The sequence below is a fragment of the Pelophylax lessonae genome (assembly GCF_965119305.1).
Source record: "Pelophylax lessonae genome assembly, chromosome: 1".
Taxonomy (NCBI): domain Eukaryota; kingdom Metazoa; phylum Chordata; class Amphibia; order Anura; family Ranidae; genus Pelophylax; species Pelophylax lessonae.
This window is the reverse complement of record NC_138768.1, coordinates 204,677,265-204,692,838: the sequence shown is the minus strand read 5'-3', so window position 1 is coordinate 204,692,838 and position 15,574 is coordinate 204,677,265. Positions and strand designations below refer to the sequence as shown.

At 46.3% G+C, this 15,574-nt stretch overlaps 1 protein-coding gene across 3 annotated transcripts in view; it reads right to left on the bottom strand.

The window, feature by feature from the left end:
* Positions 1-15,574, bottom strand: part of SLC12A2 (solute carrier family 12 member 2) — a 192,835-nt gene that overhangs the window by 92,989 nt on the left and 84,272 nt on the right. The window lies entirely within an intron of this gene.

The following is a 15,574-nucleotide window of genomic DNA, read 5'->3' as shown; positions in this document are numbered from 1 at the left end:
TGCATTGTATGAATGTATTAAGGCCGTTCTCTGCCCCGCCTCCGCCCCGCCTCCTCTTACAAATCAATGAGAGGAGGCGGGGCAGAGAACAGCCTTAATACATTCATACAATGCAACTCAATGAGAGGAGGCGGGGCAGAGAACAGCCTTAATACATTCATACAATGCAACTCAATTAGAGGAGGCGAGGCGGAGGCGGGGCGGAGGCGGGGCAGGCACGGCTCAGTACAGATACAGCTACTGCGAGATTTCTGGAATAGAATACATCCCAGCAGACACTGCGGATCGCCGAATGACGTCATCGCCGATCGGACCAGGAAGTGAGGAGAGGAGCAATAATGCCGAAATTAAGGTATTTACTAGCAAAAAAAAAAAAAAAAAAAGTTTCCATTCGTAAAAGCCATTTTAAAGGGGATTACATAGATCTAAAGTTCCAAAAATGGGTGGAACTCCACTTTAAGCTTTGTATCTACTCCGCTGGCTAAAGACCTGGCTATATAAGTCGATGCACCAGGATAACAGTTCCCATACTTGCATTGTGATGTATTGAGCTGCTTGCTTAGAGTTTAGCTTTAACAGTCCAGGGAAACCATGAAGTTTAATAAAACTGAAAGTTTTACCCTAAAGTGAAGCAAAGGCTGGCTAATTAGATGAAACAATTCTAGGATGTCTGTAAAGGTCAGATTTCATAATATACTGCAATCACATCAGCTGGATGTTGGCATTACCATTCTGACAATTACTTGTTATGTGTTAGCACAGAGAAAAGTGCTTCCGACAACCTATAACTTCTAGATTGTAAGCTCTAACGAGCAGGGCGCTCGGATTCCTCCTGTATTGAAACTGTACTGTCTGTCCTCATGTAAAGCGCTACCCAAACTGTTGGTACTATATAAATCCTGTATAATAATAATACACCATTGGGAGTGATAACTTAATTAGCACAAAAACTGCTAAATATACACCAGTGATGCTATTGTTGAGCAATCAGCAATGGACAAAGCAGTTCTACACCACTTTCCAAATTTTTATGCTGTAGCCCCAAATGTCACAGGGTCACTGTAAGAGCCGGTCCACACTGCCGCAACTTGTCAGGCGACTTGTCAGCCTGACAAGTCGCGCTCCCTCGCGGTCCACTGACCGCTACAGGACCCGTTCTAATAGGAGCGACACAAGTCGCTTTGACTTAGAAAAAGGGTCCTGTACTACTTCGGTGGGACCTCGGAGCAACTTGCATAGACTTCCATTATGTAAAGTCCCTGCAAGTCGCTCTGAAGTCGTGGTGCATGGTAATGCACAAGTCTCCCCAGAAGTAGTAAGGAGTCGTGTGAACCGACTCTAAAAGTTGAACTTGTATATTACTTGCTGGTTGGTAGCTGCTTTTAGGCTGCATTCACATGTCACATGTTCCGCGAAACGGAAATCATTGCAAATCGCGGGACGCATGTGCGTTGCCCATGATTTGCAATAGCACCCCAAACGCTGTGCGATGTTGCCGCGATTTCCGCCTGCCGAATCGCGGTAACATCGCGCAAAAAAAATCGCGGGACACATTACGCCCAAAAAAAGTACAAGAGCTTCTTTTTTTGCGCGATGTTACCGCGATTCGGCAGGCGGAAATCGCGGAAACATCACACAGCGTTTGGGGTGCTATTGCAAATCACGGGCAACGCACAGGCGTCCCGCAATTTGCAATGATTTCCGGATCACGGGCGGAATCACGGCGATTCTGCCCGCAATCAATACGCTCACATGTGAATGCAGCCTTACACACAAGGTCACTATAGTATGTTAGTAAACAATGTGAAAATCACTGGCTGCCAGTGAAAGAAGCAGAATGTTCAGCATGCTTCTAATAATACATGATAACCCAGCCCTGTGTGGCCTTTGTATGGAATACAATTATCAGCAACACTACTGGTCCTATCAACACCGGAAGGTGAAAGGACAGGCAATGGTGGAAACACAAAAGCACAACACTGTCCTTGGTTTGTAGTCAGCTGCAACCATACAGAAAACGAAACCACTTTCACACGCTAGCTGTAGTATAATCTACTTCTCTTTTATTAACATAAAGCTTGTGGACAAGACTGCACACTCCAAATGAATAGTTACAAAGCAGTTTTACAGACAATGCAAACATGCAATGGATGATTATTGGCTTATTCAGTAAAACAGCACATGGAGCACAGCGTTCAATGATGGACTTACATTTATCTTCTGCTCTGACTTCAGTAAGGCTCCATTCACACTTGTGTTAATTGTCAACGTTGGGCATCATAGTTGCATGACAAGTCGTTTCCCATGTTTTCCAATAATAACCATTCATATTTGCGGGACTTAATGTTCAAAATAGTTCATGCACTACTTTGGTCTGACTTTCATGCAACTTGAGGGCCATAGACTTTAATGTTAACCCTCAGAAGTTGCAAGAAAGTCATAACTGGAATGTTATACAAGGCAACTTGTGTGCAACAGTTGTCCATTAAGTCGTATCCAAGTTGCACCCATCCAAAGTTGCATCAAAGTCGTACAAGTGTGATTTAAGAGATTTACACTGCCGCAACTAGGAATGCGACTTGTGAGACCCCAAGTCGATTGAAATGTGAAATCCCATGTTAGTCAACGAAAACTGGCTTAATTAGCACTACTGAAGTCAATCTGTCTTTAGAAAAGGTTCCTGTACTACTTTAAGGCGACTTCTATCTGACTTGTGCCCCCAGACTTTAATTGAAGTTGCCTCCAAGTCGGATCCTCATCTTAGGCCCCTTTCACACTTGTGCGACCGGAAAGTCAGGCACTTTTGCCGTGATACTTTGATGCGACTTAAAGCAATGCCTGTGAAATCTTGAGGTCTATGGACCTCACATCGCATCAAAGTCGGACCAAAGCAGTGCAGGGACTACTTTGAAGTTGCTGCAACTTGAAGTCACACAGAAATGAACAGTACTCATTGGAAATCATGGTGTACGACTTGTCATGCGACTTTGCAGTCCAAAGTCGGAGGACAAGTCGTGCAAGTGTTAAAGTGGCCTTAATTGATGCGATATGGACCCAACATTACAGGAAAATTACACAGGTATTCCCTGAAGTTGCTTTAAAGTCACGTTGAATTCTCGCCAAAGTTGCGCCAAAGTTGCCAGGCAAAGTCGCACTGTAAGTTGTGACAGTGTGAACTGCCTAAGTGAATTTTGGATAGCTGCTTTGCTGTTCCTTCACTATGCATTTATTGACTGGCACCTGCAATAATTTAATTTAGCATTTTACATAACATGCTACAAAGGCTGTAATCCTGCATCCAAAATAAATTCTCACATGAAATGCACATTTAATCCTAATTAATGCCAAGTTAGGAATACATACAGTATGAGGCTTAATTATAAAAAACGGAATTTTTGTAAAATCTTACCTGTAAAATTCCTTTCTCTGAGTCCTCCGACAGTCGCCGCCTCTTCATATTCGTCACATATGGGGTATTAGACTTTGCTCCGAAGGAGTAGCTAGGCAACAGAATATGTTAACAATAAAGCTTTAACATATCCCACCCTCAAGGGGTGGTCCCCTCAGTCAATACCCTCCTACTTCCTGCAACCATATCTCAGTTTTAGTGGAATAGCAGTAGAGTATACAATCAAACCCCAAAAGAGGGGCGGGGGCGGCGACTGTCGGAGGACTCAGAGAAAGGAATTTTACAGGTAAGATTTTACAAAAATTCCGTTTTCTCTTACGTCCTCCGACAGTCGCCGCCTCTTCATATTCGTCACTTATGGGGACGTCCCAAAGCAGTGCAAACATGAGGGGTGGGAAACGCATCCGCGCCGAAAGGCAACGCAGTCTCCACATCAAAGAAAGGAACCTTACCAAAGGAAGGAAACCAGCTGGGCAACAGCAAAAATAAGTGCTCAACAGGAGCAACAACCCAGGAAAAGACAAAAAACCCAGGGGATACAAAACTTATCCCAACAGCCAGGAGTCCCCAACAAGGGACCCTAGGGAACAGCCGCACTAAGAACCTTGCGGCCAAAGGAAGCATCCGCCGATGCCTGAACATCTACTTTGTAGAATTTTGTGAAAGTGTGCACGGTCGACCAAGTCGCCGCCTTACACACCTGGGCTACAGAAGCCCCATGACGACAGGCCCAAGACGTACTCAGAGATCTAGTAGAGTGCGCCTTCACAGGCACAGGGGGAACCTTCCCCTGCAAAGCATAGGCCTGTTCAATGGTCTGCCTGATCCATTTGGCGATGGTAGAGGCCGAAGCCGCCATGCCCTTCCGAGGACCCTCTGGAAGAACAAACAAGGAGTCCGTCCTTCGAAAAGACTCAGTCGATTTAAGGTAAACCCTTATCGCCCGAACAACATCCAGAGAGTGCAATCTCACCTCCTTTGGATGTTTAGGCTTCGTGCACAACAAAGGCAAGACAATATCCTCATTAAGATGGAATTCCGAAACTCGTTTCGGCAGAAAAGAAGGATTAGGTCGCAAGACCACCTTATCCAAATGAATAACCAGGTACGGAGACTTGCAGGACAAAGCCGCCAGTTCCGACACCCTGCGAGCCGAAGTGATCGCCACCAAAAAGGCGACCTTTTTGGACAACATAGACAACGAGATCTCCCTGATCTGTTCAAAAGGAGCACGTTGTAACACAGAGAGAACGAGATTCAAGTCCCAAGGGGGCAGAGGATCCCGCCTCGGGGGAACCAGATGCCGCACACCCTGAACAAAGGTGCCAACCAAAGGGTTGGAAGCCACGGGACGTTGAAACAGAACGGCCAGAGCAGACACCTGACCCTTTATCGTAGCCAGCGCCAAACGCTGATCCACACCCGTTTGAAGGAAAGACAGCACACGGGACACCGAGTACGTGCGGGGTGAAAACCCCCTGGACTCACACCAGGCAAAATAGGCCTTCCAAGTACGGTAATAAACCTTCCCCGAGGAAGACTTCCTCGCGTTGATTAAAGTATGAACGACCTCCGGAGAGAGACCCCTCTCCTTCAGGACCTCGGTCTCAACAGCCAGGCCGTCAAAGCCAGCGACTGTAAAGCAGGATGGTATATCGGTCCTTGAGACAGTAGATCGTCTCGAAGAGGCAGACGCCACGGGGCGTCGACCGCCAGATTCACGAGGTCTGCGTACCAGGACCGGCGAGGCCAGTCCGGTGCCACAAGAATCACCGTGTTGCGTTCCGAGTGTAACCTGCGAAGGAACCTGGACAGCAACTGAATCGGTGGAAACGCGTACATCAGCCTGTACTGATGCCACGGGGCCACTAACGCGTCCGACGCGTCTGCCCGAGGGTCGCGCGTCCTTGCCACGAACCTTCTCACCTTGTTGTTGAGGCGAGATGCGAACAGGTCCACATCTGGAAGACCCCACTTCGCGCACAACGTCTGGAAGACAGCCGGATGGAGAGACCATTCCCCCTGATCCAGGGTCTGGCGACTCAGATAGTCCGCCTGCCAGTTCTCCACTCCCGGAATGTGAACCGCCGTTATCGCCGGGACATGAGTCTCGGCCCAAGACAGAATGTCGGCCACTTCTCGAGCCGCTCGGGCACTCCTGGTGCCTCCTTGGTGGTTGATGTAGGCCACCGCCGTGGCATTGTCCGTCTGCACCCGAACCGGGCAACCCTGCAGCCGGTCCGTCCAGCGATGAAGACAGAGCCTTATCGCACGCAATTCCAGAATGTTGATCGGAAGGGAAGACTCCCCCTCCGACCAAGTCCCCTGAGCGGACAGAACGCCCAGAACTCCACCCCAGCCCGACAGGCTGGCATCCGTGGTGATTACCGTCCACGAGATCGGACGAAACGACTTGCCCCCGGACACCAACGGGGACTGGAGCCACCACAGAAGGTTTTCCCTGGTGCGAAGACTCAACGAGATTTGAAGATCCAGAGATTGAGGTCGCCCGTCCCACCTGGACAGGATCTCCGCTTGGAGACCCCGCGTGTGAAACTGTGCGAAAGGAATCGCCTCGAAGGCCGAGACCATCAATCCCAGACATCTCATGCACGTCCGCAGGGACGAGTGCGGAACGTCCCTGAGGGACCTGACTTCCTCCCGGAGAGTCCTGAGTTTGTCTTCCGGCAGGAAGACCTTCGCCTGCACCGAGTCCAGTATCATTCCCAGATAGGGGAGACGAACCGACGGACTCAGTGTCGACTTTGGAAAATTTATCGTCCAACCAAACTCCTGCAGAGTTTGCATTGTGACAGACAGGTCCTCCTCCAGACCCTGTCTGGTCGCAGACCGAACCAGAATGTCGTCCAGATTCCCCAGGACAGAAATGCCCTGGGCCCTCAATAATGCCAGAACCGGTGCAAGCACCTTGGTGAAGACCCGCGGAGCCGAGGCGAGACCAAAGGGCAACGCCACGAACTGGTAGTGATCCTCCGCAATGGCAAATCGAAGGTACCTCTGATGACCCTCGAATATGGGGATGTGAAGGTACGCATCCTTCAAATCGATGGAGGCCATGAATTCCCCCGGAACCAGGGCAGCCACCACCGACCGCAGGGATTCCATGCGGAACTTGCGAACCCGCACAGAGCGGTTCAGAGCCTTCAAGTCCAGAATTGGACGAACCTTGCCCTCCTTTCTGGGCACGGTGAACAGATTGGAGTAAAACCCCCGAAACCTGTCCCGATGAGGCACCGGAACCACCACTCCCTGAGCCCTCAGGTCCCGCACCGCCAGGTGCAGGTCCCGCAGGCGCTCTGGAGACAGTTGAAGATTTGAGGGAAAAAATCTGCTCTCCGGCCGAGAGAGAAACTCGATCCTGTAACCAGATCGAACGATTTCCAGAACCCATCTGTCCCGCACACGGGCCAACCAGGGCTGAAGAAAACCGAGCAAGCGCCCCCCCCACCCCAAAACTGGGTGAGGGCGCCCCTTCAGGCCGAACTGTTATGGGCTGCAGGTCCGGATTGGCCGGACTTCTGTTTCCCAGACCAGGGCTTCTTCTGAGAGCCTTGACCTTTGAACGGTTTGCCCTTGTAGTGCGGCCGAAAGGCACGAAAGGACCCCTGAGGGGGCCGAAAATTTGCATGCTTCTTCCCAGAAGCCCCCTTAGCCTTGGGGAAATGGGGCAAGAGAGTGCTCTTACCCCCGGTGATCCCCTTAATTAACACATCCAGGGACTCCCCAAAAAGGCGAGACCCATCATAAGGCAGATTGGCTAAGGTCTTACGTGAAGATTGGTCCACCGACCAACATTTTAACCAAACCAGGCGGCGAGACAACACCGCCACGCTGTGCACACGTGCAGCCAACGGAATCAGGTCCAGGTCCGCATCACACAGATACATGACACCCTGGTGGATCTGATCCACCATATCCAGGGTCGCCGCCGAGGCCGAATCGGCCACTAGAACGCGCCTAAGCATCTGCGTCCAACTTGCGATCGCCTGGGCCGCCATGAGAGAAGCAAACAGAGCCTTAAGCATAGAACCCGTAACAGAATAAGTATGACGGGCAAGAGACTCCAGTCTCCTATCCGTGGCATCACGGAAAACAGGGGAACCCTCTGCAGGAATCGCAGTGGCTTTGTTCAAAACCGCAATTGCATGATCCACTGGTGGAGGCACACACCACCGTTCATCAGTGGCAGGCGAAAAAGGATAACGCAGCTTGAATTTACTTGGTACCGCAAAAGGTTTGCGCAGATCGCGCCATTGATCCTTAACAGCGCGCTGAAAATCAGCATTGCAGGGAAAAACCTGCGGCGTCCTGCGTTTTCTCTGCGTCCCATAAGCCGCCAAGGCAGCGGGGGGACACACTTCGTCCTGCAAACGCAGCGTTTGCTTAATGGAAGCAATCAACTCATCCATGATTGCAAGCTCTTCAGGCGAGCCAGGGGGAGAATTATCGACCCCCTCAACTTCAGCCTCCACCTCAGACCCCACTAGATCAAGAGAGGAGCGGGACCCCGATAAGGAGGCCCCTGCCATAACAGCCCCATCACCTTCACCCTCAGAATCAGAGGAAAGAGCAACTCTGGGCCTTTTAGTAGATTGAGCAGCCACCAGCATTTGCACCTGAGCAGCAAGGCCAGCCACAATAGTGGCTAAATCCCCCCCTGGGGGGGAAACAGCGGTCCCCTGGCTTTCCACCAATACTGTAGGAAATTTGCCCTCCTGAGAATCCATTGCCCCTGTAATGCCAGACAACCAAGGGTTAACTGCCCCTTTTTTAGCAAGCGCGGCAAGCGCAGCCCACCGCACCACACTCAAGCACAATGAGACCCCCACAGGGAATATGCAAACTGAACACAGGCAATGGATAGCAAGAACAGAAGGATAAAACCTGAGGAGACCCTCGCCGCTGCTGCTGCCTCGATCGGTGTTCCTGGAAAGAGGAAGTGATGCTGCCAGGGCGCTCTATGTAAGCCTATGGAGGCTACAAGAAAATGGCCGCCATGCATGTAAACCATGCGGCCGGAGCGGGTGCAGGCAAAATGGCGTCGTTTGGCGCCGAAAACGCCGCTCCACAGTGCATTAAAACACACATTACATTCCAATATAAGAATACATGTTAGATCGCCGCAGCGATCGCTGTATATGCCCAAACATGCCAAAAAAAAACATGCCCCACAGCACACAGCTTCTCACACTGCCCAGCCTGACACACACAGTGTCATACAGCTCCCCCCCCCTTGCAGCCCGCAGCATGCAGCCGAGAGATAGGGAGACAAGCAGTGTGAATAGAGGCAGGTTACACAGTCCCAGACTGACACCCCCCCCCAGACAGACAGGTCCCCACATAAATACACTTACCTCACATGGCGTGGGGGACCCGCACAGGCGAACAAGCCGCTGCACATGAGGCAGGGAGAGTCGCAATTCAAGACGCACAAAATGGGGGTTAAGAAACCGCACAGCGTCCAGTGAAGTAGCCACCTCACCAATCATCCCTGCACCGAACAGGGATGGGTCGTTCACTATGCCAGGAGCGTTACCTGGCTGAACGCTCGATGGCAGACTGGGAAGCCACTGACCCACGACCAGGGGGATCAGCCCGAGACCCAGTCCGCATGATCCTCTTCGTCCGAAGAACTAACGCTGACAAAATAACAGCTAATTAAAGGTAGAGAGAAAAACTCAAACAAAATATTAAAAAGAAGAAAGAGTCTGGGACAGAAAGTCCCAGCACAGAGAGAGCCAGCCACTCCTGACAAGCTAGACATTAAAACTGAGATATGGTTGCAGGAAGTAGGAGGGTATTGACTGAGGGGACCACCCCTTGAGGGTGGGATATGTTAAAGCTTTATTGTTAACATATTCTGTTGCCTAGCTACTCCTTCGGAGCAAAGTCTAATACCCCATATGTGACGAATATGAAGAGGCGGCGACTGTCGGAGGACGTAAGAGAAACTGGATTTTCTATTTAAAAGAGTTTGAAAAAATTAGGCAAAATTTATTAAAATACAGAGAACTGTGAAACTATTTTGAAGACTAGACTATGGGCTTTTAAATGCTTTGAATAGTGTCTGTATACTGTACATTAATTAGGATATACCAAACAAAAGATTTCCCAGCACATTTACCAGCCAGCCTGCAAAACAACCAAATTGGCCCCGTCTAACAATTTACATTAAAAACAGAGGGTTTTGTTTGCACATATTTGCAAACGTATGCGTAAGCTGCAGTGCCCACGTCAAGGATCCTCTGTATACAGCAGTCCTAACTCTATAAATTTCCAGAGTCTCCAAAGTAGGAGCACATCTAGCAGTGGGATAGATAAGAGGGCAGGCGTGCCTGGAGGGAGCCCTCTCCTCCCTAAAGGTACAAGGACGCACGTGATGCCCAGCAAGGGCACAATGTCAGCGAAGTCACCCAATGCGTCCCCACACCCAATTCAACTAATTGTACAAAAAAATGGCAACCACTCCAAACTATAACTAGCCTTTGCAGTAAGGTGCACATGGATGGGCAACCCATATCACAAACAAAAGATTTCCCAGCATACTTACCAGTCAGCCTTGTGATATGCATTGCCCTTCTATGTGCACCTTACTGCAAAGGCTAGTTATAGGTTTGGGTGGTTGCCATTTTTTGTACACTTGTTGAATGGAGTGCAAGGATGCACTGAATGCCTTTGCTGCCATTGTGCCCTTGCTGGGCAGCACATGCGTCCACGTGCCTTTAACCATTTAAGGACCAGACCTTTTTCTGACACTTGTTGTTTACAAGTTAAAATCAGTATTTTTTGCTAAAAATTTCTTAGAACCCCCGAACAATATACATTTTTTTTTAGCAGAGACACTAGAGAATAAAATGGAGATCGTTGCAATACTTTATGTCACACGGTTTTTGTGCAGCGGTCTTTCAAACGCAATTTGTTTGGGAGAAAATATACTTTGTTTTACTTAAAGAAGAAAACCATAAATTTAGCCCAAATTTTTTCGATAATGTGAAAGATAATGTTACGCCGAGTAAATTGATACCCAATATCTCATGCTTTAAAGTTGTGCTCACTCGTGGATTGGCAACAAACTTTGGTACTTAAACATCTCCATAGGCGACACTTTAAAATGTCTACAGGTTACTAGTTAAGAGTTACAGAGGGGGTCTAGTGCTAGAATTATTGCTCTCGCTCCAACGATCACAGCGATACCTCACATGTGTGGTTTGAACACCGTTTACATATGTGGGCGTGACTTGCATATGCGTTCACTTCTGCGCGCGAACTCGGAGGGACAGGGCACTTAAATTTTTTTCTTATTAACTTATTTATTTTACACTTTATTATTTTTTTTTTTTAATATGTAAACATCCCTTGTAATAGAAATAAGCTGGACAGGTCCTCTTTAATGTGAGATCTGGGGTCAAAAAGACCTCGGATCTCACATTTACACTTAAAAGCAATTAAAAAAAAAAGGGGGCCCTTTAAGGAGGCAATGACACGTTGGCACCGGGCAGCGCCATTTTTAAATTTAAAGCGCTTCTAGAACAGGTAAGTGAAACACAGTCGCACTACCTGCCATTATGCGGGGCTGCGGGTATACTACAAGGGATGCAGTGCTGCGGGCATGGTACACCTGTACCATGCCCGCAGCACTGCATCTCCTGTAGTATGCCCGCAGCCCAGCATTCTCTTGTACCATGACCGCAGCCCTGCATTGTTCTGTACCATGCCCGCAGCACTGCATTGTCCTGTACCATGCCCGCAGCACTGCATTGTCCTGTACCATGCCCGCAGCACTGCATTGTCCTGTACCATGCCCGCAGCACTGCATTGTCCTGTACCATGCCCGCAGCACTGCATTCTCCTGTACCATGCCCACAGCACTGCATTCTCCTGTACCATGCCCGCAGCACTGCATTCTCCTGTACCATGCCCGCCGCCCTGCATTCTCACCCTAGGCTTATACTCGAGTCAATCATTTTTCACATTTTTTCCCCACACTACCCTAGAGAATAAAATTGTGATCATGGCAATCTTTTGTCACATTGTATTTACCCAGAAGTCTTTCAAACAAAGTTTTTTTTGGAAAAAATACACTTTAATGAATTTACTAAACAGTAAAGTTAGCCCAATTTTTTGTTTAATGTAAAAGAGGGTGTTACGCTGAGAATCGTGAGAGAATCGTGATTCTCATTTTTTCCAGAATCGTGCAGCTCTAACTAGCATGCATGATAAAATGCTGCATTTTACCGTGCAGACTAGTGTGAACCTAGCATTAGCATGTTAGTTGCTGTTAGTTCAGGGACAGAGGTACTGCAGTGCAGTGCTTGTTTCAGTGCACCAAACTGTTTACTTTCCTCCATTTAATTTTTTATTATTATTTGAAGCATCGCAAAGTGACAACCCACTCATGTCTCGGCACAACAGTGTGGTGAAATGCGCTGCAGTGATATACAGTGCCCTCCAATATGTTGCAGTAAAATGCTGCATGTCTGCATTTTACTGCAGCTTACTTCACAACACTCCATGTCTGTATTGCAGTGTGAATGGGCCACATAGAAAATAATTGTTTCTTTGTGCTCTAGCAGTGACCTGCATTGATCCAGTGAGGAAAAGACGCAGGTCACCGCACTGTGCATTAACGAGCCCTCTGTGTGGTATTTATTAAGTCCAGAATAGCCCCTAATACAGGACATGCAACTTCCAACAGAAATTTAGAGTGTTTTGGGCTGCAGAATATTTACTGGTGGTTTTGTGCAGATTTGGGCTAAATTCTCAAATCTTTAAGTAGCTAAGCCTCCAAGTTAGATCTGGTAAGAGGCAAGTCTGAGATGCCACAGTGTCTCTTGATTCAGGAGGACCAACAGAAAACCTATAGAAGACCTTCCCCAAGCTGTGCCTCTTCTACACTGCACCACTGTGTAGGTCTACAGATTAAATAAACCCCACCATCTATAGAATGTCTCCTGTTTATATATGTGATCCTATGGAGACATTAAAAAAATCTTAAAATGGATTACTTAAAAAAAAATTAAATATTGACAAAGGGAATACAACAGACATAAAATGTATTTCTTGTAGATTAATAGGTTTCAGCCAGGACGACGAGGGATGCAATGCATACTGCTTGCTTTCGGCTAAGTGCTTCTCAATATGCCGGAAGTTTTAAATGCTGCTGAGGAAAGCTATTCTTAAGATATGAATATATAATGTATGAGCCTTGCCTGGCTCCAGCAGGACAAGCTCCAAAACATCTGAGAGCACTGAAAAGTACAGAAGGGTGGAAAAGTGCTGAACAGAGATTAGAAATATCAACTGGTCAATGACTTCATTACTAGAATGTGTTTTTCTTTTAAGGTTCGCTGCCCAAACTACAACTTAAAGAGAAACCCATAGCTAGTGGGATAACAACAGCCCTGCACAGTGATATCAAAATCAAAATGGCAACAATAATTCAATTTAATTGAAACATCAAGCAAAGGGGTATTGAGCTCAAAAATTTAAAATTTGCAATGTTATAAGGACATTTAGAAATGTCATTGTGCCTAAGCAGTACTTTGAAAAAGTACTTTTTCTTGAATTTATGCATTGGAATTGGAGTGTATTTTCTGGTATGTAAATGTGCCTAGGCACTTCTATATGCGATATATAGTGAAATTTGGTGCTCAATGTGCTGACATGAGAAAGCAAATTCCCTGCCTCTACTGAGGATCTGCTCAGGGAGACCATAGGCAATGCTGAGGACTAATCATTTGACCATTTTATTGGGCACAGTGAGTTTTCTGTTTTTTAACACAACACTAAGTTAAGTGAGGTTTCCTAAAAATGGATATATTGTAGCCATTTTGATCTTTATTATATTATGCGTGCTGTTTTTATCGTAGAAGCTAGAGGTTTCACATTACATAAATTTGGCTTTAGAATATTAGACCGTTCTTTAAAGCCTGGTACACACAATGAGAATATTGGATGAATGATCGTCCGTTTATTTTTTTTTTAATTTGTTTTTTTAATGCATGCTAGTCTCATACTGAAAATGAATAGGTTGCTAGAGTTAGGAAAAATCAGAACACAACTTTCTACAATTACAATATGTATTGTATTGTAATGTAATGCATTCGTACGTTTTCAAGCATGAGCTGTCCGGGTCACTTGATTTTTTTCGGTCAAATATTGTACTGCTTAAACGAAAATCGTTTGTTTTGGTATCGTAAGAGAACATTTTCCATGCTTGTCCCTTCGAAATATTTTGCATGAACTGGCGTGGTCGGCTCTGGACAGCTGTGTTCTAATGATCAGATCAGACAATCGCTCAGAAAGTAGTAGGTTTCATCTGATTTTTCTCATCGTGTGTACTAGGCATTAGGCAGCGAACCTTACAGAATATTTCTAGTACATGAAGCCCAAAGGCCCTTAGATATTTTTTTACAAAAATGGAATGGAAAACATCAGACAGGACAGTGTAATAGAGGCAGAAGAAAAAAAAAAAAAAGAGTTGGGATAGTGGCAGTAGAGGGTGAAAGTTCACCTAAATGTGGTTGAACATTTTTGGCCTGAGTTTTCTGGTTTCATCTCGAGGATAGTCTTGTTTTATTGTTTGTCTACCACACAGTCTATCTGGCAAAAACAAAACTTGCTGCAGCCTCTTTTCTAAGAGATATACCCAAAATTCTCATAGTGGCTACAGACTATGTAAAGTTTTCCTAAGCTACGGATCACAAGAACGAACCTAAAAGCTGATTTTTTTTTATCAATCAAGTGAAAAGGGTTATACTTTTACTAATAATAATGTGATTTGGAAATCAGAATGATTTCACAATCACAATTTTAATGACAATGCCCACTATGGGCCCATGAGCTTTTCCCTTCAATACAGGATGGAATACATTTAGGAGTAATGCCTCGTACACACGCAACGATTTTTGGCCGTGAATTTTCGGCCAACGTCCGATCGGCCGATTGTCGGCTTGATAGTATGATGCTTCCGACAACCGACTGCAACTTTTCGGCCGAACAAAATCTGGTGTGCATGCTATAAAATTTTTGTTGGCCGTCAACAGAACGGCCGATTGTTCGTCAGTCAGTACAGATTTCGGGCAGACAAAAATCAGATGAGCAAGACTGGGCATGCTCAGAGAAGAAAAAACACACGGAAAGTAAACCAGCACATGACATCACTTCTGAAGTTGGTTGTTGTTGGCCGAAAAAATGTGTGTGCAGTCTAGAGCACATTTCAACCAACATAACAACACTGGACAAAAGACGGCCGATCGGTCGGCCAACAATCGTTGCGTGTGTACGGGGCATAAGAGTCAAGGAAAGCTAAAGAAAAAGTTAAGGAACAATGGTCACCTTACATATGGCTTTTATTCAGTGACACTATTGGGTACTCTGTTTAGCATCTGAAAATCTGAAATGGATGGGTATTTACTGGTATTCAACTTTTTTTTTTTTTTTTTTTTAGGGCAGGAGCAAGTATGCTCTTTAGGGTTCCAGGTACCTTTTATTTTTTTTATTTACATTTTCTCCCATAAAATGTATTTTGTGGAAATATGAATTAGTGTATCGGAGTCTTTGTTTGTCACAGGACTAGCCTAGTAGTTTTACGTCCACTAAATCCCCTGGGTTCCCCCAAAAGACAAAATAACCAGTATTTTACACTGCGGAGCAGTATCAATGGATAAACAATTCCTGCACTATTCTTAGGACTCTACTGATAGCTCTAGCTACCCTCACCCCAAAGGGAGAAGGGGCAAGAGCAAATACCACATAGGTGCTTATTGTGCATCAATGTGAACAAACCCTTAGGTTAGCTTTCCATACAAGTAAAGGGGTACAAAAAAGGCAAGAAAGTGTCTGATTGACATCCTATCAGTTTTTGTAATTGCCTTTGAACACCAAGATGTAATTTCCATTCCCAGAAAAATCCTGGCAACACCTGTTTGTCCCAACTAAAAGGGGCTGTTGTTGTTTAATAGGCCCGAAGAGATTGGCATGAAATAACTACAGGCATCTGAGTCACTCACACACAGGCAACATAACATAATAAAACACATCCTGTGGATCAAAACCACCTATTACAGGAAAATGTTGTTTTGTTGTATGAAAAAAAAAAAAAAGAAATGATGTCAAGAACATTGATGATACTTCTTAATCAGC